Below are 24,109 nucleotides of genomic sequence, written 5' to 3'. Positions count from 1 at the left end.
ACCAAGAGAGGCCCGATCCCAGTCTCGGAAAAAGAGAGGTGATTCTAAACTTTCTTTACCCACACCTCTCTTGTCATCCGCTCTGCTGAACTTCTTTAAGAGCCAAGGGAAAAGAAAACTACCGACCGACTCTGAGCTGTCTGACGCGGAAATTCTAGAAGCGCTTGACGAAGCCGCGCCTGCCTTAAAAACCAGAAAAATTGTAGCTATTGAATGCCCCCACCCTTCTACTTGTCCTACAGATCCCAAAGACAACCTACAAGACCTCCCGACTCCAGTCACGTTGACCCCCGAGCGGATACTTCCTGCTCCACTCATCATTGCCCCAGATATCCAAGCTGAGAAGCCCCTTTCTAGAAACCCGGAACCCAGCTTATCTCCTCACTTAATACTCAAAGACTGCCCTGCTAACCAGGGTCTCCTGGGCATTTTAGACTTATTACAGCCCAATCCTGTCTCTTCATTCAAAGTAAAGTCCACACAATCGTGGCCGAAAACTCACCTACCCATTCTTCCCCCCCTGGCGTCGCTGGCAGATTCGCCACCCAGCGTCATCATACAAGACGACAGCGACCAACACCAGAGCCCGGTCACAGAGAGACATTCAAACGACGTAGAACTTGAAAGAAGATCAGTAAGGCGCAGGCATTCCCTGGCGAACCCTGCATCTTTAGGATCCAGAGACTTCCCAAGAAATAATAGACCACTCTTGGATCCTGCCTCTACACCCCAAAAAGACACATCGGGCAACAGAAAAGACCTAACGACAATTATGTCAGCAATAACCATCGCAATGGCCCCTTTCTGTAAACTCTATGAATCACTAGGAGATGCATCAAGAGACAACACGGCCATCCTGGCCTCCATTCAGTCTAAACTCACCTTCCTCGAAGGCTACATCACTGCTATTGACTTGAAACACGACATATTTAACACCTCAAAAGACCCAACACTGTTGGCCCCACAGCAACCATTCTCACCTGCGATAAGGACGACGATCCTTCCTCAAAAGTTCTGTGCTGACAGCTCAACACAGACGTCCTACACTACCTCCTTCATTGATCTTGCTCCAATATTTTCGAGCAAACCAAAGCCCACGTCAGTGGCTCTAACGCCTACCTCCAATTTCCACCCTACTTCCGCTCAAAACCAGGACCGGACCCAATGGAAACTCCAAGGCAAAAAGACATTAAAACTAGCGCTAAGCGATCGTCAATCCTCCCCGCCGATCCATCCCCGCAATCTTCTGTCAGAACGCGGCTTAACAAACTCCGGTCATTCTATCTCAACGGACACCTTGGATTTGGCCAGGCCACGGCCTCAAACCACAACAGCCTTGGCTCAGCCTCCGAAAACCTCTGAAGAATCTCTTGTTTCAAGTCCTTTATCTCCAACCCCAGCCCAAGAAGTGGATGACTTGCCTATGGCACTCTCATCTACCCAAGATGCTGGACAAACCCCTTGCCGGCTGCCCACTCTACAGGCGCTCCCTGACGCCCCATCCACCTCAACACGGGAGTCGGCTGGGAAGCATCTCGAGACTCACCATCTACCCACGCCCGCTCCAACCACTTCGACTAAACGAAACACTAACTACGTTCAAAATAGTGTGGTAGATAAAACAAGGCTGTCTAAGCCACCCAAGACCCCCAAGCCAACGGAACTGAACCCGTCCAACGTTAAGACAACTAGAACCATAACCCTGTTCAAAATCGAACAGATCTCAAGCAAAGATAAATACATAATTCTCAACAGAAGAACTGTGCTGAAAATATCATCGTCAATACCCGCTTTAAAACATTTGAAATCGGACCACTTTCAGCGGGTCGAACCTTACCACAGAGACAACAAGGCCAAGGCGCACCTTTACATCTATAGCTCGGCAATACAAGATATATGTAAACAAGCAGGCGAAGACCTAAAGGCAATGGGGCTCCTTCTCTCAGAAATAAAAACCTATGCTGACAGACCAACCCCTTTTGGGGCACACCCAAAGAAGATAATTAACAGCGACCAGAGCCCATCTAGACGCCTCCATGAGCGCAGAGACAAGCTAAGGTCTCACTTTAATGTCCCATCAAGCAAAAAGTCAACCTTTGACCAGACCCATGAACATCGGGCAGACCCTACCCGGGGCCACTTCTCTCAATACAGAACCTCATCGAAAGTGACCTGGGTAGAAGCATCACCTCAAAGGTCTCTCTGTCACAGAGAACACAGGCAAGCCACACCTACCTGCGGCTTGTCTCAGTACCAGCAAGACAGGCAATGCACGGATAGACCAGCACATGCCCGAAGACACTACTCACCTCAAAGTGATAGTCGCGCCTACAGGTCTCAACACCGACACTCAACTTCTGCCGTATCACCAGTGAAACCCACTACAAGGCCAACAGGTCCATGGCATTGGATTAAAGAAGTCCTAGCCCCAAACAAGGCAAAATAGCAATCACTAGAGGAAGCCGATGTCACCCTACATCCAAAACTTTTAACGATGGCCTCCTGGAACACAAGGGGTCATACCCACTTAACGACTCAAAATTGCATAGACCTACAACAGTTCGATATCCTTTGCCTCCAGGAAACATGGCTGCTAGACAAACCTGTGCTGGATGGATACGAAATTGTGACATCACCGGCGGTAAAGGGTCCTCTGGGTCGTCCCTCAGGGGGTCTCTTAATAGCGGTGAGATCGGACCAAAATTTAAAAATTCTCAAAACCACTGCTAACTCCTACGGGGTTCTGGCGGTCCTGTTGGCATGGAACAGCCCGTCGGACCCACTTAGATCATCTTCTAAACCAAGCCTGCCACCCCCCCTTGCGTTGATCACCACCTATTGGAACCTACAGAGAATTTCCACATCTCTCTTTTGCCAAACTATGGAGGAAACAATCGACGACATTTGTATAGAATGGGAGACGCCATGGATCATCATTTGTGGTGACCTCAACGCTAAGTGCGACCAGCCGAAAGAGATCTCTTCGAAGGACACGGAACCCACGCAAGCCGAACGAAGAGGCGAAGTATGGATGACACTCATGTCCTCTAGGAACCTACATAACGCTGCCAAGATCAGAGAAGGCCAGCCTCTTCTACCAACATGGAAAAGAGGCCACTGGTCGGCCACTTTGGACTACATTTTTGCCTCTCCAGCCCTGTGTGCACAAGTCCAAGACTTCCAACTGCTGGAAACCACGTCAAGCGACCATAATCTTTTGTCCCTCTCTTGGGCCTCATTAGCGCTCTTGAACGGCAGCTACCTCCCTGAGGTGGAGCTCAATCCACAACAAACGCGCTTGCGTCTGTCTGCCGCAAATATAAGGACAATCACCTCTCAGTACGTGACAAACCAAAACGCGGAGTCACCCTTGGAATCTCTTGGCAGACCAAACTATCTCCCACTCCTCCTATCCTACAAGTATTCTTCGATGTTGGGTCCAAAAGCCCAAAAGATCCACACGCACCATTTCGACAAACAAATAGCACTCAAAAAAACAGCATTGAGAAAGCTAAAAAGACAAGTCAAAGCTGTCAAAACCGCCGAAGCACGGAACAAGTGGGCCAACGAATTTCGAATGTATAAGGCATGGTTAAGAGCCAGACCGGCAGGCACCTACCAGCGGGATGCTGAACTTATGCTCCGAGTCCTCACTACCAAAAAGACAGCAGACTTCTGGTCTCTAATAAACCACACGCAAGCGACAACCTCCTCAAACATGAGTAACGCTGTTCCGGAGCAAGCCTGGGTTACTTTCTTTACCGACCTTTTTGCGAGTCCATCGGCAGAAAAATCTCAGTGTATCACCATGTCAGACTCCCCATGGGTGGACCTTTCAGCCGTATCAGACATATCTCTCGCAATCAAAAGGCTTAAATCGTCCAGAGCGCCAGGTCCGGATGGGCTGTCTAACATAGACTTAAAAAAACATCACCATGAATGGTCCACCTTCATTTCTAATTTGTTCAGCCACTGCAGACAAACAAGAAAGATCCCACTCTCGTGGTGCACATCCATCATTATTCCCATTTACAAACAGGGACCCAGAGACGTCCCGGGCAACTATCGCCCGATAGCCTTGCTGGACATCATGGGCAAGATCTTTGCGTCTCTCCTCCTAGGCCACCTTCAACAATGGGTCAAAACAGCCCCCTGCAATGACCCTCTTCAAACGGGCTTTAAAAAGTATGGGAGCACTACACTGAATATATTCATACTATCCCTGCTGAAAGCGAAAACGAAAGAAACTTCTCAGCCTCTCTATGCTGCCTTTATCGACCTTTCACAGGCTTTTGACAAAGTCGACAGAAGGAAATTATGGGGCAAGCTAAAAAACTGGAATTGCCCAGAATCGGTCCTAAATCCACTAATGGCCTTGCATACCAACACCACTCTCAAGGTCAGGCTGAACAGACAAGGCACTCTCTCTAGGGAAATTAGTGCAAACAGAGGGGTCAAGCAAGGCTGCCCACTGGCTCCAGCCCTTTTTGTCGCATTTCTTGGCGACTATAAAGACTCTGAGCGGCTTGTCCGCTCCTTTCCGCCAAAGCTTGGAAACACGGTTCTGTCACGACTCCTCTATGCGGATGACATGATTTTGTTCGACCAGACGCCAATTGGCTTGCAACGGCAGCTCGATAACCTTGCAGCCTATATGTCAGCCAACAATCTACTAATAAACCAGGCCAAAACCAAAATCATGATTTTTTCAAAAGACATTCGTCCTCACAAAAAACCTACATCGTTGACAGTAAACAACATCAGAATTGAGGTGGTTTCCCACTTCAAATACCTGGGGGTGGTATTCGATGGTTCAAGCAAGGAACAGAAAATGCAAGCTCATCTCTGAACAAAAACAAAGCTTTTGACTTCTCAGCTCAAAGCGATCGACAGGAAATTTGGCAAATACTCACTCTCCCCGGCCATTGCCTTCTATAAAGGGAAAATAGTGCCAGCGTTAACATACGGCATGGACGCAATGTTCACGATTCCACACCAACTATGGTGAAGGCTAGAGGGCCACATCTGGAAATCACTTTTGGGTTTACCAAACGCAATTCCCATCGAAGCAGTCAGAAGAGAGCTGGGGCTGCTCTCGTTAAGCGCGACTGTCAAAGTGGCCTCGCTTGCCCTGTTTAGAAAGACCTTAATAAAAGATGGCCTTCAAATCTGCAACTTCATCAGCCAAGAGCTGTCCTCCACGTCCTCCAAAGCCGTTCTGCGTTGGGTGCGTCGGCAAGAACACACACTGGAGGAAGTGTCATGTTCCAAACTTGACCTAATTTCGAACCCCCAAAGGGTAAGCGACAAACTAAAGACTCAAGACTGGATCTCCACCATAGAAAAAGCGGCAGCAGCGAAATGCTTAAGACATCTCCCGCCAACATTTAACAAGTTGAAGTCGCCCCTAAGTTACTGTGTTAAATTCCCAGACAAAAAACTTCGAGGGATATTTTTACGAGCACGTCTCAACCTGCTCCACACAAGAGAAATCCTGGGGATTAGATCTTTAACTGCCACAACTACCTGCAGGCTATGCCACGATCCTGACTCCACGGAGTCAATACGCCATCTTTTGTTGAACTGCCCCTCGCTGAACCGAGAACGCCTGGCCTATCTCCCTTCACTATGGCACGACTCAACCCTGATCGAAGAAAACACATGGTGGTGCCGTTTGATTTCGGGTGAAAAACCCCGCTGGGCAACGGCCACGGCAAAAATAATTCAGGAGGCTTTCCTCAAAATTGCGAACCAAAGCTCGTATTCCCTACAGGAGGTGCATAGTGGATACCAACACGACCACACAGATGCACGACACGAAGTCTCAACTGGCGAATCAGGCGTCGGCTGAATATCCCCCTTTATTCTGTAAAATTTCCACCTTGACTTGACCGCAACTTTCCAACGCCTCGTCTGATCGCCGCCTTTTGCCCCTGTGTGGGTCTTCGAATTTTTATTGAAATTATGAACTGATACCTCTTGTAAAAATCATGCTTTTCTAGTTGATTATGTACAAGTAATAATAAAAAAAAAAAAAATAAGAACTAGGATTGATATTGGCTGTCCACTATCAGGTGGAGAACATATGGCTACCTCTAAAATGTCATCTTCAAAAACATTAGATAAACAGGTTCTTATTGGTCTTCAAACTATAAAGTCCTTCGTTATGTGGACTACTATAATTGGTTGGAACGCTTGTGCCATGGCTGGAACATTTGGTTCATTTAACAGTACGTAAGCGCAGACTCAGGTGCAAGGAGATGGGTCATGACACTACCTTCCCACCCAATTAGCCCAACACCTCTCATCGCCCATGCCTTCTGTCATGAATATTGTCTTTGTACTTGGCCTTGCAAAAGTATCCTTGTCTAGGACTCCAAGTTCAAACTCTATTTTCATCTTTGGCTCACTTGACAGGAGACCACCATTTGATCCATTTTGCAGGTGTTTAAATGCTCTAAATGTTTTAAACTTGGCACTCTCGGTGTTCTTTCTTTCCACTTTAACAAGGGATGATTCATCCTCTGCACATTTGCTCCTTTCCAGAATGGATAGCTGACCTTGGCTGCTTCAGTCTTGACTTCATGCCAGACAACCTCACCATACAGATCCATGATTCTCCTTATTCTTGCTGCCACACAGTTTTCCCTTCCCGCTTCATGGGTCCTGGCTTACTAAATTCATGATACTGATCCAACTTCTATCTATCTATCTATCTATCTATCTATCTATCTATCTATCTATCTATCTATCTATCTATCTATCTATCTATCTATCTATCTATCTATCTATCTATCATGTTCATATATACCGCGATTCACCCATAAGCCTTAGTGCGCTCACATGGCAAGGACAACAGAGAACAAAGAAAGCAGTGTCAGAAAAACGGGAAAGTCAAAGCCAGTAAAACTAGATGGACACTTCAGCCCAGCTCAAACAGATATGTTTTTAGCATTTTCTTGAACAGGGTGGTAGATTCACAGCCTATGTGAGAGGACGGGAGCTGGTATCTAACCAATGGTGGCTTTGCCTGCATCTATTCACTACGTATTCAGCTTCTATGATGACTTAATTTACCTTGTGTTTCAGCATCTGTACATTTATTAAACGGTTGATTCTCTACAGCACTTTGTGCACGTGTAATCTTCTTCTTCGTAGTTAAAAGCTCACTTAATTCTTTACTTCATCATTCATTTCTTTTGGAATTATACATTAACTTCTGTCAGTATCTCAGGACGTCGTACATACTTTTGATGATGTCACAAACTTCTTTACTTTGCTCTTTCTCATTTTCCTTCAGGGAGTTCCTCCCTTAGGTTGTCATCACTTCAGGGATACATTCGGTATGGTTGACTCAATGGGTATCTTCTTTTGAACACACGCTGCAGTATTGGCACAACGGCAGGTGTCAAACACGGCGCAGTCTAATTTCTCCAACATATGGGATGAAGGGGGTGGGGTCTCCTACAAAGTTATAGAGCTGCTCCTCTGCATTCCCCCTCTGGTTGAGTCCTCAACCACCTGCTCGAGTTTTTCCACATCTGGTATTTTCTCTTGAAGAAGTGTTTCTTAGGTGTCCATATTTTCATCACACCCCTCAGGGTGCCTGCTGTTTTGACATGTTCATCTACACTCCAGTTCATATAGTTACATTGTCCATTCAGGGTACAATAGACCCATCGTCCCGCATACTTCTTATAATTCTTTGGATACAGAAACATTGTTCCCTCAGGTGCTAGGATGCTAGCCTCTAAATATTTTTTGACAGCGTCATCAGTCAGATCCTTGGTGTTTGCTTCATTTTTTACATCAATCATGATCTTCATTCCTAATACCTTCTTTGCCGTTTTATTTTGCACTGGGCAATCACCATCTTCACTATACAGAATCCAAACATTACTAGCACCAGTATTACTCCAAGAAACTTGAATAGGTTCACCAACCACTGAGGATTCCATGAAACAAGGAGGTAAACCAACTGTCATCTTCAATGTCATCTGTCTCATCTTCCATCTTGGTATGCTGGTCTGTCAACATCGATATGGCCTCTGTCAAGGTTCCATTCTGGCCATTGTGAGGAGGTGTGAATGTGCAACAAGATGGCCCCATTTTGATGTAAACTCCTCCTTCCTTCATTGTGATCATTTCAAGGACATAACTATTCTGGAGGGTCATCAATCGTATGGCTCTCAGCTCTTCTTTAATGGGATTGAATCCCTTTATAGTAACATTGATTTTCTGCAGAAGCTCCCATCTAGTGATTTGCAACCATTTGGCGTTTGCTACTGTCTGAATTTCAGGCATGAATATAGCAGTCATTATCATAGCAGCCATGCTGAACAAATTGTGCTCTTCAGGAATAGTTTCAAACACTGTTGATTTGGCTCAGAAGTAATTTTCTCTTTTCATCCATATGAGTTCAAGTGATCTTCTCCTTCTTAAATGGTCATCCACTTTTGGAAATTCACCAATGTTTAGAACACTCTAAGGAATCACTAATGCTGGAACATAGATGAGCACCAAGGAACACACTCTGCCCCAATCCTTGGGAAACTTCATATAGGCTCTAGATCCACAAGCCCAATATCAATCCATAAGGATAGCTGTCCCTTCTCCCATTCTGGGAACGTCAATTGTGGTTTTGCATTCTTTGTTATATCCCACATGGTTCTTTCCATGTCTTCGGAAGCATAGTGTTGCATTAACCAATGGGATTACAACAACTGGGCATGATTCGTCTTCTACCCATGTCAGTAGCATAGAGTGCTTGGCCCATGGCATTAAGCATCCATCATTCACTTTCTGGACTTTTTGTACATAGTCTTTTTTCAGCAGATGAGCTGCACAGGACATCATCCCTTCTTCCCATCTCTTCTTGGTATGCACTTGTCCATACATAAATAATTGAGTTTGTTCCCAACATCCAGGCAATCCTGCTATTTCTTTCATATCAGGAAAGTTCATTCTCTTAATTTCTTCAATGATTACCTCATCCTGTCCTGCAGCAGGATACACAAGCATTTTGTCTGTCCAGTCAGGCTCCTTCTCCATTCATATGGTCTTGATATAGTCATCCTGGTATGGAAATTACCATTTTGATCTCCATCGCACGGGGCCCAACTTCCTAGGAACTGCCCTTGAGAAGTAAATGCTGCAAGATGGCTGAGGCATTTCACATCATGTGCTGAAACCTCTTTCGAAATGAAAGTACTTAATGGCATAGGGGATGAGAGAACAGACATAGCAATTCTCATCAGATGCTCATTCCCCCACGTTTGTCATGTTTTGGTGTAGAGGTGGAGCCAAGTACCCCCACCCAAAGCTCCTCCTCCATGCTGCTTATATGTTGGGAGCCAGAGTATGAGACACGTGCGGTGCAAGTGAAAATACCTATACCAAAGAGAATCTTGGAAGTGAGGTTCCCATTAAGAAAGCCATACGTGTATTCATGACAATATGATGGACATTTGAATGAAATCACGCCTGATGTGTGAGGACTGAGCAAAAGAGAAGATTGGTGACATCATGAAGAAACAGAGCTGATGCACCCAGAAGAGATGCAAAGACGAGAGAATCTAAATATTTTATAGGCTCTAAAGAGGAGGTGTCAGAGATGAGTAACATTTTGGGCTTGAGAAGAAGATGTTCATGCTACAAAAATAATGAAGAAGATATCAAGTTATTTTACATTGTACAGATGCAGTAACGCAAGTAGACAAAGTATTCTTAAAGGCTGGCTGTGTATTGAATAGATTGCGACAATGTGCCAACGTATATACATAGGAAATATGTGGACTATGGATGATTCCACAAAGTACTTTTGCAGAGCTGGAACCCGTGAGCAGAAAGGTTTTCAGTGGGTTCTAGTTAGAAATCGAAAACTGTACCATGGATGTGAATCAAAGAAAGGCTTGGTTGGTCCAAGACCAGGAAGTCAAGGCCACCGTGGGTCTGAATGTTCGAGCAATGGTTACAGAACGTGTGAAAAAAACACAACTCCTGTCTTAGGTGAGGAGCGAGAACATTGAAGACGTCAGAGGTTCATCATTTAATAGTATTTTAAATACAGAAAGACCCTAAAACGTGGTCTGCAGTCACATGAATGGATAAAAATAGACACTAGGAACTAGGATGAGCTGTATCGAAACCAAGAAGACAGAGTGCGTATATACTCTCTCCTATTCTCTGGAGCAAAGAACATTTCCAAGGCCAAGTTCAAAGCCTGAATTGACTAGCAGGCTACAAGAATGATGATAGCTGACAGGCTAATTGGTGGGAAGCTTTGGTTATAACCAGCCCACCAGCATCTGAGTGCCAGCCTGCGTGCTGCTTACATGTGTGGAATATTACAGACGGGTACGAGGGTGCCAACCAATTTTAGAGGGCCACGTAATAGAGAGCCCTATAGTTTGTATAACCAATGGGACGTTGTGTATTTGATGATGTTCGTAGAAACTTGAAATAGAGGAGGACTTAATTGCCCCACCTGATGTTAGAGACTCAATCACCTTCCCTGACAAGTATGGAACATATAAATAGATGTTCCCTGTAAACCAATCTCCTTTCCAAGTAGTTTGTTGTAGTTTGCCACATTAATGATGACAAGTTTTTAGTATATGAATTGCATTTTTTATGATGTGCATTGAGTGAGAAAATTGAGCGATTTCATTGATGTTCGTTATATCTCCCTGTTTTAGATAATTGATATTAAAATAGACACACATTGCCAACTTCCTGAGTTAGTTTGATTATTGATGTTTGAGTATATTCTGCATCCCCATCTATCTCAAAGTATTGCTACCTCGTCTTAAAGGGCTGGGTGGGACACCCCATTTCACTTGGTAGCAGAGCTGATGGTTAAAAATCCATCAACCTAGTAAGCTGTGAGGTCCCAGAAATTTCGGACGTCCTCCACCATTTAGCTCGAGGAGCGTGAAGCTCCCTGTAGATAGCGGCCACTAGTTTAAAAAACCTTGAAAATACAGGTGGGACGGGTCCCTCGTTTTCAAGCGTAATCCCCTCCCGACTACTACAGGAAGCTGAACGGAATGAAGGTTGACGTGGTTGGTTGAGGAGGAGCCGATCCCGAGGGTTGGAATTCAAAAATGCGAATGGTGAGTAGACTTCGTGAGGTGGCAAACTGAATGAGCACTGAGTGGGGAAAAGTGATAACGAGAAAAGAATAATGAAGGGTTGGTTGATTGGGGTATTTTATTTTTTGGTAAAACGAAGAGCATCATAGTATAAGATGAAGAGTGTCATAGTTTAAGGTATATAGACGAGGAGCGATCTATTTGATAAGCCCAGAAACCTATGTCAAGAACGTTTAGAAGCAACTCATCCTAAAGTCAAAGTGGACGTATATAGGCTATGAACGATAGAGGATCATTAAAGAGGATAGTTCATTCTCCCATCAGAGTCATTATTAGGGGCAGGAATAGTCACGAGGAGCATTGAAGGAAATATATGTGGGCCGGCCAGTTTGTCAGTCTATCTGTTTGTCTATATATTGTATATGGAGTATGAGGCAAAAAAATGAAATATTGAAAAACGAGGAAGAAATATACTATGGTAGAAACACTGAGAGTTTGAAATGTATTTATTTATTTATATAATCGACTGATAATGTTCAGTGAATAAGTAGATTGAAGTAAACGTGACACAAAAGCTTGGAGCTGCGAGGATTGGTGCACGCTCATATTGTATTATTTTTCTGGAAAGCATTTCTTTGTGTGATATAACAGTAATGTGTGACAGTCGATTGCGACTAAGTCATGATGGAGGATATTACTCTCCTTATACATTGTGCAGACAGCAGCCAAAACACTCAGCCAAGCTCAAGCAGTACAGTGCAGAATGGTTTAAGGGTACGGCAGATAAAATGTTCATACCACAGCCACAAGGGGATCACTGTCTAAAGCAGTTTTGCAACACATGATGACATATTTGCATGCAGCATACACGGGAAAATTGTTAGAAAAGAGGTTAGTCAGCTCAGAGCTTTGGAAGATGTACCAGGAGGAACAGGAAGACCTGCCTCCTGAAGATGGGATGCTTAACCATTGTAAAAAGGAGGGTGAAGAGCCTTCTGCTTCCTCTACCGAGCCTGAAGTAAATGGCGAAAGTGCAAAAGATGGAGGATTATATCCTTTCAGATAGCTTAAGGCAGCGACAGGGTATAGCAAAACAACGTATAAATCGCCTGCATATAGCAGCAACGAGAGTCCCAAAAAGACTCTAGAGCGAGATGTGATTCCTAAAGTCCCACGGGACAAGGAGAGAAGTGATCGACCAGGTATGTCTCTAGACATAGAGAGGGAAATAAAAAGATGGAAAGGAGAGAAAGATAAAGCTGATGAGGTAGCACTCGTACAAAACAAATGGATGGGTGGTCAAATATTGCTCAAACTGAATGGAAAGAGCATCGAGGAAGTAAGGCAAAAGGACAATCAGAATGAGCAAGATAAAAAAGATGAAGAAAGAGAGAAGCGGTTGAAAGAAGACAAGGCCAAAAGAAAGAGAAGACAGAGGTGAGAACAGCTGTATCAAGATGAACAGTTGAAAAAACAGAAAAAAGCAGAGGAGCAATGGAAGTATGATAAAAGGCAGAGAGCCATCGAAGAACGAGAGGGTCTAGAAAAGAAAACAGAGGAAGAGGAAGAACAGAAGTTAAGATAAAAGGATACAAAGATGCAGATATAAAGAAATGCATAGAGCAAACAAGAGAAGAGAGGTGAAAAGACAGGAAGAGGAAAGGGTTAGGGAGGAGCCAAGGAAATTAAGAGAGGTTGACGAGGAAATAGAATTTAAGAGAAGGCAAAGGGCACGCGACATTGATCGCATAGAGAGAGAATTAATAGCACCTAATGCAGTAGTAGCATAAGAAGACATAGAAGAATTCTTCCTGACACATGAAACAATGCCAGGATCGTCTAGAGCAGATCTAGAGGATAATTTTGATATAAGAAGCATTGTAGAGAAAATTGATAAGGTCTATCATGAGATGCGGACCAAAAGTGAATAAAAAAACAGGGGAAAAAACGATGTGCAACCGCAAGGCAAAGAGGGACGTTTGTTCAGCCTCAAGCCTTATCTTTGGTAAACTGACTCTGAATAGAGATGAGAAAGAGGGAAGCCAGGAAAGCAGGATACACAGGTTTACTGCCAAAACATAGCTCATGATGAAGCACAGCTTAATAATTGTTGAGTGGCAGTCTGGAAAGCGCTTCGAGTACAGTTTCCTGATATGTCAGATATGGGAGCTATAATGGCACATAAGAGGCAAGGAGGGGAGGATCCACTTATTTACATTCAGAATTTCCAAGAGCACTGGAGCTCGAAAACGCGTGAGCCGTGGGGAAAATCCATACCTGTATTCTATCATATTTTGTGGCAGATTCAGGGAAAAATTAGCGCCGAAAAAGGGGGACTTGCGTGTGAAAACACGTGCAAGCGCCGTTTGACGATTCATGGAACACAATGCGCGTGGCTCACCGTAGTCCTGCGATGATTCCGCGCATGCCCAACACGTCACTGCGACATCACGAACGCCATGCACGAGACACTCAGCAAAGGGGCGCACCGTCCTGCGCATTCACCTAAAAAGGGGGCGGCACACGTGGAATGGGGAACAACAAGAGTAAATGTGGGCATTACGTGGGAAGTGCCCCAGCGAAATACTCGAAACGCCCACACGCGTGCCGACAACACATATTCATGGAATCAAACGGGGCTCACCAGCACGTGTGAAAAGACAGGCAAACCCGGAAACACGTCCGCCAAGCGAAAGCTGGCATAAGCATCATGGCGCACCAATACAATGCATAAATAGACACACACAATACAAATGAACATATACTGCTACAATGAACATGCCATTTCTCACAGCAATGATCGTGAGACACTGCAGGAGGAGGAGGATAGCGTGTGCCTGCATTTTTTTACCAAGGACCAGCATTTTTGGGATGACTGATGACCAGGTCTATGGCACGTATAGGTTCCCACCTCATATCATCCTGACCTGGTCAGGGAGAGGGAAGATGACCTCACATATCTCACCCTGTGCTCCCAAGCACTGAGCCCCTTGGGAAAGGTGCTCATTGTACTGCATTTTTTGGCCACTGTGTCATTTCAGCAGACAAATGCCATAGTTGGGGGAGTTTCACAGGCCACGCAGTCACGCTGCCTACACCAGGTGTTGGCAATCATGACTGCATGCCCCTCAGTCCGCAGGCACAACATATACACCCAGAACACCCACAGAAAGGCAGGACGTGGTCGAGGACTTGTATGGGGTGGCACACTTCCCTAAAGTGCTTGGTGCCATCAATTGCACCCATGTGGCCCTACGCCCACCCAGGGCCACTGAGCAAATCTATCGGAATCGCAAGCACTCGCATTCCATCAACGTACAACTTGAATGTGATGCCAAGGGAATCATTACCTCTGTATATGCTAACTATCCAGGGTCCACCCACCATAGTTTCATATTCAGAATGTCACCCCTACACCGGGCCCTGGAAGCTGGGAGGCATGGCAACACATGGCTCATTGGTGAGTACAAATGGCCCTGCAAATTAATGCATGTCTCACACAGACCAAACCACACCACTGACAAGCCATCTCACCTCTACAGGGGACAGTGCCTACCCACTGAGTACCTATATGATGACACCTATACGGAACCCCGCCACACCACCCCAGGTAAGATACAACGCAGCCCATATCGCAACCCGGACCATAGTGAAGCACACATTCAGAGTGCTCAAGTCACACTTCCGCTCCCTTGACCACTGTGGTGGCGAGCTACTATATGCACCACCAGTAGTGTGCAGGATCATTGTGGCAGCATGTGTCTTGCACAATGTTGCAACACAGCGGGGCATACCGGTGGACATGGTGGTGCCCCCACATCCCCAATCACATGCACGCCCACTGCTCATGGGAGGGGTAAGGGACTGTGGTGAGGCTGCCCGTACCCAGCTTGTGGCACAATGTTTCACCTAAAATCCAACCCATGTGGAGTGCACACAGGCCTGGCAGATACTAGGTGACAATCAATGATGTCAAAGAGACAATCTCTGGCACAACCTTTCCACCCTGAGAAACTGTCATTGGAAGCGCTACATTGTGTGCTTCCCTTACAACTAAAACAAAAACAATCTTGTGTGCACAAAAGGCACACATGGAAGATGCATTATGCCACCACCCCATGCAGAAATACACATCCAAATGGCGATATGTCACCTAAAGCCCCCCAAACTCAATGACACCTGGTCGGTACGCCATGCCATGGCATGCAATGTCAACAGTGGCACATAAATGTCCAACGCATAACATCACTGTCAACAACCAACCGTCCCACCACTCAAAGAACCAACCACACACATCAAAACAATAATGTACACAGGAACATCAATTGGCCAGTATGACATACCAGAAACACAGGACACAACCGTGAATATGCCTGACAGTCACCAATCAGAATACCGTAAGTGAATCAATGTGCCCTAACTAGCCCATAGCACCCTTCCATCAGTAGTGATGTCCTGCCAAATAAAGGTTGGATGGAAGCGCATGCAGCTGGAAGGGCAACAACAATGGAGATGGGCAAGCAAATACATGATGAAGGAAAATGAACAAAGGAACTATCTCAAAGTCAAAACAAAAAGGGATACCAAACATGCACTGGACAAACAATCATGAATCCCACCAGGAGTGTATACACAGGTTGGACCTGAGACTACCCACAGATGAAACAGAACCTCAATTTATTTATTTATTTATTTAGTGTGCTTTACAGTACAAAAATATACTTTTAACACATAGCATTAACATCATACATTATTTTTCATCATCATTAAGATCATCATTTAAGAAGAGGGAACAAAAAAAAATGAATAACATTGCAGAATACCGTTCAATCTATTATACTAAAATCAGTCTAAAGATCCACTGCACAAGCCTTTAAGAAATCTAAAATATGAACGGACAAGCGTCAACTCAATACATTTTAAAATCCTTCTCCAAAGGTCTTCTTCTGTAGGCATAAATAAAACATGACATTTATTTACGCAAAGACCACAAGATCAAACACTGAAAACACAAATGCTTCAGAGTCTCTATGTGTGTGTAACAGTGACCACACAGTCTCTGGTCCCTGGGAATATTGTTTCGCTGGCCCAGGGTTTCTTGTGTAAACACTAAATTCAGCCTAAATCTCAGCATTTGGGAAATAAAGTGCCTTGAAGGGTGTTTTTTCAAGTATGGAGGAGGCGTATTGAAATTTGTAATTGTCTGGTCGAAATGATCCCAAAAACATTTGTGCTGGACTAGGGATTCTCTTAATTTGCACTACACCTGTCTAAATAATTTTGTCTTAGCCAATTTTGGTGTGGATCTCAATACATCTAAAGATTGACCTGTTTCATCTGATATTTTTGTGCAACCAGAGGCCCAATCTTTCAATACCTTGCAACCGCCTTTGCTCCATACTCGATTCATAACCTCAATGCCACTGTGTAAGTTACTTTCACATGTTGCAATCCTTGCAAGCCCATGGAAAGGGGAAGCAGGATTCACGTATGTGTCTGGACCCTAAGGCACAAACAAGGAGGGTACAACCATGAGACAAGCCTGTACGGGCCCAGCAGGAACCTACAGTGGATGCCCTTGGAAGCCACACAAAGCAACACACTGTTACATAAATGCACAATAGGCAAAATAAAAGTAAGAAAAATCAAAAATGCCCATGGTGGACCAGGGGCGAGGGGACCACCCAAGTGGGTGGAGGGGCAGGGTGCACCTCAATACCCACTTGTGTTGAAGCTGAAGAAAAAATAAATGCATGGCCATCATGGATTGGGAGAGCTGTTGCTGCTGTCGGCACCCTCTGGTGTAGCAATAGAAGGTGTTACTGGTATGGAAGGCTGACCACATGTAACCCTGGCCTGGTCCTCCATGGCAGTGGCCATGCAGGACTGTGAGGTGCGTATCTGCAACATGATGGCACGGATCTCTGTATGCAACACCTAATGGGATGCACAAAGTTCAGCTTGCAACAGCTCCCGGGATGCACAAAGTTCTGCTTGCAACACCTCACGGGTTGCTCACAGTAAATCTGATATGGTGTGTGTCAACTGTTGCATGAGCACTTCTGAGAGTCTACTGCATGCTGCCTCTAGTGCAGCCGGTGTATGCTGCAGTGACCTAGCCTCTGCCTTCAGGGCAGCCCTATGGGCACAACGCTCTGCGCACATGGCTGCACGCAGTGACCACATCTCTGCTCGTCTGCACCTGTTGCTGACCTGTAACTGGAGCATGCGTGAGCAGCATATGGACCGGACTGCCTGCTGCCGGAGCTGTGCCTGTCTTTCTGGGGGGAGAATGGAATTGGCCACCCTAGCCATGCCCTGAGCCAACAGCTCATAAGCAGCCCCCTGCTGTTGTCCAACAGAATACATGGACTGCTCCCACACATCATGGCCTGTTGGCAAACAGCCACCATGTTGGTGTGCACCACGCCCACTGGGCCCAAGGAAACCTGGCCCTTGATGTGCTGGCACTGTCTGTGGCTCCAGGACTGCATCCCGTCTTTGAACAGCTGTCCCAGGAACAGTAGCCAATACTGTAGAGCGTGGCCTTGCAGCCGTAACTACCAAAGACCGATGTGCCAACACTGACTGGCCTTGTGAGGGTTCTTCCCCCTCCACAGATGCTTGTAATGGGCCAGAACCCACAGTTGAATCACTCACCTGCGACAGTTCCAACAATTCATTGACTGACTCACCACCAGAGCCATAGGCTTCCTCAGAGGCAGAGCCAGAGTAAGCAATTCCCATGATGGACTGCAGCACTGGGTTCTCATGGGCCACTACACTACGTCCTCTACTGGTGCCTGGTTGCGGCACACTGTCCTGCACCTCTTCCACCTCATCCCCTGCACCCAGTGGCTCATGACCTACAGAAGGACAGCCAAATACATGAAGACACTGTTAGTAAGCCGAGCCCACACACATAGGTATCATAATGCAGCCCAGCCCACACACATAGGTATCATAATGCAGTCATGCAACACATTAACCTGCCATGTCAGTGAGTACACAAACTCTGCCACGTACGCAGTCGAATTGGAAGGCAAGGGGATCATGAAATCAGACATGGATGCACGTTATGGGCATAACACCACATGTAGTGCATGGTGCATAGCACCTGCTTCACACACAAGACCCAGACAGGCATAGTTGAGTCACTAGCATCACTGATGCACACACACAGATGACACTAGCATGGCCATGCCTGAACAGTCAAACTGCATGACATGTAAGGTGATGTCCACTGCCCCTGATCCATGTACAATGCATGTGAACTGACGTTAACTGGAAATGCCAATATTCATAAAGACAAGTGTTACACAGTGCTACGATGCTAGGGTGGTGGAACAGAGTGAAGGCAGGCACACTGATTCCATGAGTTCAGGTCACATTAACAGAATCCAAGAGAATAGCCATGTAGAAGGTGAGACCTGAGCATGGAACTGTATAGGCCATTGCAGTACATGGGAACATGCTCAATGTACAATTAAATGACATTTCCTGGGAAAGCAAAGTTGCGAGACGATGGCGGTGTAAGGACTAGTGCATGATTCAGGTGTTAAGTGCCGTCAGTGGGTTATAGGGATCTAGCAAATACCCCCAAGTGTAGATGCTGGGATCCAATTCCATCATCACCATCCTAGTGTGATACCTGGCCCTTCAACCAAGGGACCATACACCCAGCCCATTCCTGTGTGAGCTGCAGAGGGAAGAGAGCAGAAGTGCATGAATCTCTGTATAGTCAGTTGCAGCAGTCCATAGGATTCACCAGTCACCCGGAGACAGTGAGCTGTTGGGGGAATGAGCCGTAAGGTAGAATACCTCTGCGGAGAGACAGCTGGCAGGGTGACCTCTCACAGATGTCAAGAGATGCAGCGAGAGAATGAGAGTGTGCATAGGATGACAAGCACAGGCAATACGCCATGACAGGTTTCAGCAGGAAGAGGGCCAAGCGAGGCAGTAGAGAGAGTAACATGGAATGAGTGATTAGGTTTATACAATCTGTGATGGCCTGCCAGTGAGACATGCGCTGAGCAGGCGTATGTATGCACCCTGACTGCACAAGCATGTCACATTCATGTCCCAACACGTAGTCCATGAGGATGTCCAGCTCCTCATCACAGAAGCTCCTCATCCTCGACGTGTGGGTCTCCTGTGCCGTGCCTTGGGTTGGAGCCTGTCCTGCTGCTGCACGCTTTCACCTCTTGCAAGGACGTGCAGACCCAGAGTGGATTGTGCCACTCTGATCAGTAGGGGCTGCAGCACTGGTGGACTGGGACATGGCATCAGCCACTGATGGGACGAGAGTAGGCTGGCTTGCAGGTATCCGTACCAGGGCACTGGTGCTAGTAGCATGCGCCGCACGTTTCTTGCCCCTACGGGCAAGGCAGTCTTCCCCAGAGTCACTATGGGCCTGGACCCTGACAACTACTGTCTGGGCTGGCTGAGCCTGGGTCGTGGTAGCCACAGCTGCCCTTGCAGCATCCACACCCTGGCAGTCCTGGACAGCAGATGTCACTGCTGCACTGTGACCCAGGGTGCTGGTGCCAGTAGCCTGCGTTTCTTGCCCTTGGGGAGCCTGAAATCGGCCCCTGAGTCACTCAGGGTCAGGACCACTACAGTCTGGCCTGCCTAACCCTGGGCCTGGGGGGTGGTAGCCACAGCTGCGCCTGCAGCTTAAACACCCTGGCTGCTCTGGACAGCAGATGGCACTGCTGGTCCGGGACCACGGTTGCTGGGGATGTTAGCAGCAGCATAGGTCTCCCAGCACGTGCCTGCACACCTTGCCCAATTAGTTCCACCTCACCCACCTTGCCCACCTTGCCCACCTTGGGCACCTCGCCCACCTTGACCACTTTGCCCACCTTGGGCACCTCGCCCACCTCACCCATTTTGGCCCTCTGTGCCAGGTCGCCCACCTTTGCCTCCCTTCCCACTTGTTGCCCTCCCAGACATGGCACTAATGGAGTAGTGCTATGGGAGGTGCAGCTAATAATTTTCCTGGGCAATTTGAGTGAGGGGGCAGGGTACGTGATGTGAAACGTACCACTGTGCTCCAGCAAGGCTGTATGTAACCCCTGGTGAAAAAAAAAATAACCCTTGATAGCCCACGTGTGAAGAAAAACTGTCACGCAGTACGCTGTGCTACCCAGCAACACAATAAATGTATACGCGGGGAACACGTAGGGTACTATGACCTCAAAAATGGAGTACGCGACAAACAGGGGCAACCACAGTATGAAATATGCGTGCGTGGCTCACAGTCTGCCTCGTGGAAAGAAAAGAAATACATGCGCAACTCCCCCACCAAAACAAGAAGTATGCACTGCCACAGTAGTGACCTAATCACGTGTGACCCCAAAAAACTCAGAAGTGCACGCGTCCGTCCCACTGAAAAGCACGTACATTGCACTGTTGTCCTCTGCACAGCTTTATCCCATACGTAACGGCAACGCCCAACGTACAGCATGTGTCATGTAACTTACGCGCTTAGGGCGCTTAGGGCCATTCCTCAGATTCCACGCAAATTCGCTGTTTCCGCACGTGCAGAGTCACTCTGTTTCTGGCTGGCCACGCAAAGAACATGGAAGACCCACACTCCTGCCTACCACCCAATTTACCTGCCTCCAAGTGCCCTGAGCTGCTTCCTATGAGCCATCTGCTGCTGTCAGCCCACTCTGTGTGCCGGCTGCCCATGTGCCCTGCATTTTAGTGCCTGCTCTGAAGCCACTGCCAGTGATCCTGTGACTACCTCTGTTGATCCTAAAGACTCCCGACTGCCATACCACCACTCCACAGCCAAGCCCAGCTCCAGGACCACTTTGCCCACCCACATCTGCCTTAGGGGTTGCCATGTCTGACACAACACCATCTGAGGCAAGTGGCAACGCACGGACAGAGAGGCAGAGTGCTGTGAGCTTCTCACCCTGGGAAGTTGGCATCCTGGTGGAGCAAGTCTTCACCGGCCCATCGCAAGTCCGCAATGAAGGACAGAAGAAGATCTGGGCGGTCATCGTGGGTGCCATCAACGCAGAGCGGGTTGCACCCCCTAACTACCATCATGTCCACAAGCGCTGGGAAAACTTCAAGTCCAGGACCCACAACAAGGTCTGGCGCCTCATCAATGCTGTTGATGATAGAGTGAAGCGCCGGGCAGGTTAACCACTGATGAAATGAGGGTCTTGGAGTGCTTCTACCCAGCGCTGTGCACCCAGGTGTTGGAGTTGGCGCTCCGTCTGGAGTCGACTCGAGTCGAGTGTTCATGTGTTATTGTCCACCATAGTGCATGTGCATGTTGATGTGTGGCTGGAGTGTGCACCTTGGCCTTATGTTTGGCATGCCTCCTGTACAGATGGCTGTATACCTGTGTCTGGACTGGGGCATGCAAGAGTTGTGACACATGGGTGCTTATGTCACCCTCATGGACATGCATGGTGTACATGTGCGTGTGTCTGAGTAGTGAGTGTGTTATTGGCCAACACTCTGGGATGTATGTTACTTGAGTTATTGATTTGTGATTGCCTCATGCTGCCAATTTGCCCTAGAGTGCACTGTGATGTGATAGCTCCATGGCCTGCCTCATGACTGTCAGGTGATGTGTGTGAATGAGATGTGTATGTCCTATGATGTGTGTGAGTTGAATACACAATTATGATCTTGTGTCAGTGCCTTGTCCAAGGATGTGAATGTCTGTTGTGAATGACAGACATGTTTTGAATGTGTGTGAATGGCACTTCCCTGTGTGTAGTGGAGGGTGATGATGGTTGTGACCTTTGACAGTACCATTGATGTACATTTTCATTGTGACAAACACACATACACACATATGTCCAGTAGGCCGATGTTTGTGTTCTATGTTTCCCCATCCACAGCGACAATGGAAGAAGGCGCTGTGGAGCACGGCAGCAGGGATGCCTCCATCAGGCACAGAGGCATGGCCCAGTCCTCCTCCCAGGTAAAGTCCTCTTCCGGGAGCGAGGACACTGGTGCCGTATCCACGACAACAGCAGCAGCTGCTGAGGGGCGGCCCAAGAGGGTGAAGTTGGTTGTGGGCTCCTCGGCAGTGGGAGGGACAGGTGAGCCCAAACAGGGGCAATCAGATGTGGAAGACAGTGGGCTGGCATCCAGGTTGGTGGAGGAGGCCACATCAGCCCAGCACATGGGGCCCGGCGGGGGTGATGAGGTGGGTGTAACTGGTGCAGTCCGGGGTCAGGGCCAGAGTCAGTGCACATCACCGTCGAGGGGCCTGTGCCTAATCTTGTCCCTGGAACTGCGACTGCACCAGTATGCACCTGCGGGCATGCCTCAGTCCGGACCCATCCGCAGGTGGTGGATTTATCCACACAAATGGATCTACCACTACCTGCGGATAAAGCAATTCATGACAGTGTGGAACTGTTGCTAGCCGGTATCGCGTGGCGTTCAGGCACCATTTGTGATGATGTGCAGGGTTCCAATCGGGGGCTTGCACATCATCACTTTGAGGTCTGCGGCCTCATGAACTGGCTACCTCAGTTCCTGGTCACAACTTTGCTACGTGTGCTGCCCACTCCGGCGAACCCCTCCTCCTCTTCCTCCTCTGTGTGCCAGTCATCCTCCCTGCCGTCTTCCAGCCCAGATACCACCAGGGCCCCCTGTGTACCTGTCCCAACCCAGGCAGCCAGTCTGCTGGAGGTCACATCCTTGCCACAGTCGGGAGTCAAAGGAGGATCAGCAGAGTGGTCACTACAGCATCAGGAGCTATGGCAATGGAGGAAGTGCAGGCACCAAGCAGCAGGGAATGTGCACAATGGCACCGGGTGGTGTCATCATCCCGGAGGCTGTCCTTGTGGTGCAGGCACCGGGCATTTTGGCAGCAGCAGGCTATGTGTAGGATGCAACAGTCTTTGGTGTTCATCATCAGAGGGGCAGGTTTCGACCATCGAGCAGGAAGCAAACGTGGACCATACAACAAGGAAGTCTTCCGTGTTGGAGCGTTTGGGCCAGCAAATCAGGGCAGCGCAGCAGCGAGCACAGGAGGAATGACTCACCATGGCCAGGCTGGAGAATTCACTGCGTCGGGCAGAGAGGCAGGCGGAGGTCCTTGAGGAGACTTGCAGGGAGTTTGAGAGGAGCATGAGGCAGTCCCTGCAAGCCCTCGAGTGGGAAGCGGAGGCCCGCCTAGTGGAAGTGGATGCAGTGTTCTATGATGCCCTGACGGGGACTATGAGAGAGCATGGTGAGGAGATGGACTAGCCCGCTGCCTTTGTATATAGTTCTTTAGGAGTAGGATTTATTTGTTTTTTCATTTTATTTGGAGTTCCTGGACTTTGCACTGTATCTTGTATATAGTTATTTTTGTATTGCATTTTTAGGATGTTTCAACATGTTTTGGGACCATGGACCCTGGATCTTTGTAAATATTTGGAATTTAATTTGAACAGTTTTTTTCACCATGAAGGAATGGTTTTCTTATAATATGTGATTTCATTTGTACATACATTCATGGACATGGACCACATTTTTGAGTCTTTCATTTTTCCCATCACATTGATTTTGGTTTTAACTTTCTTGTGGTTTTTGATGTGATTCATGCAGGTTTGATTTGATGTTTTTACTGTGTGTGACTTAGATACATGTTGTTTAATATATTTGTTGACATTGTAATCTAAGTGATGTCTGGTCTCAATGAAATAGTGCATGTTTCACTCCTCCATGACTCATTTGCGCATCCCTGCTGTTCTCCAATAATGTTGTTCATGTGTGTGCACATATGCATGCACGTGTGATATTAGCATTCACATGCCATGGGGCATGTACTAAGAAGCATGACCAATGGATGGGTGTTGAAGTGCACAAGGGGGTGCAGCGTGTGGTGGCATTTTAGTTGGCATGTTCTGTATGATTGTATGTTGGTCCAATGTGTTTTGGGGTGGGGACATGTGGCGGGGCCTGCCTGCCTGTTGCCATCTCAGGTGGGGGGTGGTGACATGTGGTGGGGCCTGCCTGCAGTTTGCCGTCACAGGTGGGGGTGTGGA

This window comes from Ambystoma mexicanum, chromosome 11 (assembly GCF_040938575.1).
Source record: "Ambystoma mexicanum isolate Mex_15411 chromosome 11, UKY_AmexF1_1, whole genome shotgun sequence".
NCBI classification, from domain to species: domain Eukaryota; kingdom Metazoa; phylum Chordata; class Amphibia; order Caudata; family Ambystomatidae; genus Ambystoma; species Ambystoma mexicanum.
The sequence above is the reverse complement of the archived record's forward strand: the minus strand, read 5'-3'. Positions refer to the sequence as shown.